Below are 4187 nucleotides of genomic sequence, written 5' to 3' on the forward strand. Positions count from 1 at the left end.
TGCTACTCTTCACCTAATGTGTTTATGAAATGCTTGTCCATCAAAAAATATTATAACTTTGTATGAACTCAATATTTCACATTTTATCAAATTTCCTAGGGTTCCACTTTAGGAAATGTGGTTTCGAAAAGTGGGACAGTATGATCATTTATTACCCTAATGTGTACTTCAGTCGGTGAAAAATGTCTGGTGGGGGATAGTTTGTGCAACACCACACTACTCATTTCAATGAAGACACTTCAGTGGGCCTTTAAGACACCGCCTGGTGGCTAGGTTTGTGCAACTGGCCCCAGCTTTGCATGTTTGTCTTATCACTCAACTACCTGTATCAAGTGTCTCCAAGTGGTGGCAGCATTAACACAGAGTTTATTATCTTTGGACAATGACTTTAATTGTTTTGAATGAAACTCTCGTTGTTTAACTTAACCCTTGTGAAAAAGAAGTGTGCTTAATTGTATTGAAAGCGTACTTTTTTTGTGCTTAATATCACAAAAGTATACTTTTTGAAAAGTGCACTTGCAGATAATATAATATAGTTCAAATTAAATACCACTTAAGTGTACTTAAAGGGAATGCACTTTAATGACAATATTTCTTAACACACTTAAGTGCACTTTTTACAAATGCACTTTGTAATAATGTCTAATTAAGTTTAACTTAAAGTAAGTACACTTTCATCACAATATTTCTTAACACACTTAAGTGCACTTTTTACAAATGCACTTTGTAATAATGTCTAATTAAGTTTAACTTAAAGTAAGTACACTTTCATCACAATATTTCTTAACACACTTAAGTGCACTTTTTACAAATGCACTTTGTAATAATGTCTAATTAAGTTTAACTTAAAGTAAGTACACTTTAATGACAATATTTCTTAACACACTTAAGTGCACATTTTACAAATGCACTTTGTAATAATGTCTAATTAAGTTTAACTTAAAGTAAGTACACTTTCATCACAATATTTCTTAACACACTTAAGTGCACTTTTTACAAATGCACTTTGTTATAATGTCTAATTAAGTTTAACTTAAAGTAAGTACACTTTCATCATAATATTTATAAACACACTTAAGTGCACTTTTTACAAATGCACTTTGTTATAATGTCTAATTAAGTTTAACTTAAAGTAAGTACACTTTCATGACAATATTTCTAAACACACGTAAGTGCATGTTTTAAAAAGGCACATTGTAATGTCTACTTAAGTTTTACTTAAACAGTTATTTTGATGTATTGACTAATATACTAAATAAAATAATAATTTTAATGGAAAATATGGAAAATATATATTTTTTTTAATTTTAACTCAAGTGTGTTCTCCAAAATTATTTTGTTGATGTATTTTAAATGTGTTTAGTCTATAATATATTGTGTGCATTAATGCACTTGAAATGTATTTTTCCTCTAAACTGCAATACATTTGTTTATACAGTATACTCCAGTAGAACTTATTGTTGACATTTTTATCACCAGCTTCTGCTCTATGAACTCAATTAAAAGTGTCAGTTTTCTACATAATATTTGACAATAAAATGTAATTTATGAGAGGAGTTCTTAATGTAATATTAATGTATTGTACTTTACATCTGTGTAGAGAATACTTTTAATATCATTATGTTGATCTAAGTAAATTAAACACATTTAATTGTGAGCAAAGTTAAACAAAATCTAAACAAAATTAAATTGCATTTAAATTCAGTTAAAATACATTTCATTTAAATTAGACTACACTACACTATAAAAATGATTGACTTTTAGTTAGGTGAATGAATCAAGTTTTGTGAAATTACAGAGTCTAACAACAACACAATGAGTTTGAACAGAAATTAAAAAGCTGAAATATAACCATGCATGAAATATATTAACTTTATTTAATGCGCATGCGCCAGAAATACTACGTCACGATGACGCACTACTTCACTAGAGTTTGAAAAATGCACTGTTATGTTTCTGTAATCGCGATTCGTGAGGAAAGGAAACTGAAGCTGCGCAATCAGGAAGAGAACGCCACGTTTGATTACAGATGAGACGTTATACTGCAATAATGAGTCAAGTAAGTATATCTTGATGCTTTCTTTATTTTAAAATTTTCACCGTAACATGGCAGTTGTTATTGCGATTAAGAGTGTAACACATTACATTATTTTCATCGCAAACAGACGCAATAGACTCGGGAGGTGAACTAATCAGGTTTTCAATAATTTATCTATGATTGCATTCTAATAATTTCTTACATCATAATATGTTCGCGTGTGGGTGTGTTCGACGAATTTGGCTGCTGAAAATATATATAATTTAATTAAACCGACTTTTTAAATAATTTAAAAATTACTAAATGACAAATTTGCTAAATACAGATCCAATATTGTAACACTCAAAGACATTTATATACATTTAATACATATAATCAATGTTATAACCACCATACATATTTAATATATCACTCTAGAAATAATGCTTGCAATGTATCATTATTTTTTTATTTTTGCATTTGAAGAGTGAGTTGTTCATTACTATTTGTTTTGGAATATGTTATTTTTTTGTGCTTATCTGTAGTTACACGTTCATTTTGCAGGATCAGTTAATTTGTGATTGGAGATACAGTGCAAGCGGTGTGGAACCACAGGCCTTTATTGATGAGGTGATGTTAACGTTACATAATTTTTCATGAATTGTTGCACAGACAGCACACCCTGATCAAGCTGAAACACTGCTATCAAGTCACTTACTATCCCTATAGCTTTTAAATACTTTGAATCTTCTCCATTTGCAAGTAATAAATTCCCACCTGTGCATTTACAGATGCCCCTATAATCTTCATATATGTTACAGGTATCAAACCAAAGGAAGAGGGCCGCAAAATTGCTGTGTCAACCGTGGTACCAGTAAATACAGGAACATCCTTCATGAAGATTTGCGCGGTAAGCTGAAACTTACAAGCCAAGATGAGGAAACATTTGCATGGGTCTTGGGTATGGAAGTAAAATAATGGCAAATGTTTTTGAAACAAAAAAGCCTGTTGAATTGCACTACTTGAAAAAAAATAAAAATGCATTGCATTAACTATGCTTGCATTTTAATGCATTGTATTTTTAGGGCTTGCATTTTGGGTTGAAATTTAAGCTGTGAATATTTCGATTAAAAACATTTCAAACCCATTTTCATTATTAAAAATCCAATAATCCATATTCACCTTTAATATTTTACTTCAAAAATATTCAAATGGTTTAAAAATACAACCTATAATATTTAACAGGTGATTTTCGGTCAAAAAAAAATTTCCGCTTCGCAAATTCAGTGGTTCGAATTGGACAGTAAATTCAACTTTAACATCCAGGAACTGCTAGCCTGGAAATCCAGACCCAAATCCGAAAGATTAAGGGTCTGGCATTGAGTAATATAAATCACCCAACTCGAGGGGCGGCACCAAGCATGTATTTGAAAATCTCACTGCACGCAATTGGATAATACTAGTACGACCAATCACAACTAAGCCCCATACGCCTGGCTACCAGCGGAGCTAACTGGTAGATTAGACTCTTGCCGGCAAAACAGTAAAAACATCCTTCTTACAAAGGAACGTTTCGAGCACCGTCTTCGGTTCCTCTTTTAGATAAAAGTCTAACTCGTTCATTGTAGCGGCCAAAGCTGTTTCAAACAACTGGTGTTCATCCACAGCCATCTTGCAATGTTACTAATGACGAATAATTTGTATCATTATTTTCGTCACCGACATTTTTTCACAGACGAAAACGAGACGATAACTAAATAAAAACCAGTTTTAAATGACGACAACTATGACGAAAATTTATTGACATTTGATTGGGGAATGAATAAACTGCTTCATCAGGGCAGTACTAAATAAAAAGAGAACACAATTTTTTATTATCCCTCTTATTACTATAATTATTAACATTTTGCAGATACTGCAAGTTGTATATAAACTTTAAAGCGCAACTGTATATCGATCACTTTCATTCAATTGAGCCAAATATAATAATGGACTGGATCTGTTTTTATAAACAATTGTTTTCCTTCTGTTTTTGTTTTCTTTCTTCAAGGTATTTTTTCTGACTTTCCTGCTTCTCTGGAACATTTCCATTCACATATACTCTGGAGAGCTTCTGGGACATTGACATAAACAGCACTTTCCAACAACTTCAAAACATTTGGTGACAAAC

At 31.4% G+C, this 4187-nt stretch overlaps 1 long non-coding RNA gene across 1 annotated transcript; it reads left to right on the forward strand.

Moving 5' to 3' along the window:
* The first annotated feature begins 1945 nt into the window (after positions 1 to 1945).
* Positions 1946 to 4187, forward strand: LOC307005226. The gene is made up of 4 exons (XR_013799240.1): positions 1946 to 2059; positions 2582 to 2647; positions 2839 to 2927; positions 4068 to 4187. It is a non-coding gene; the product is annotated as an uncharacterized lncRNA (long non-coding RNA).

The sequence above is a fragment of the Phoxinus phoxinus genome, assembly GCF_949152265.1.
Source record: "Phoxinus phoxinus genome assembly, chromosome: 10".
Classification (NCBI taxonomy): domain Eukaryota; kingdom Metazoa; phylum Chordata; class Actinopteri; order Cypriniformes; family Leuciscidae; genus Phoxinus; species Phoxinus phoxinus.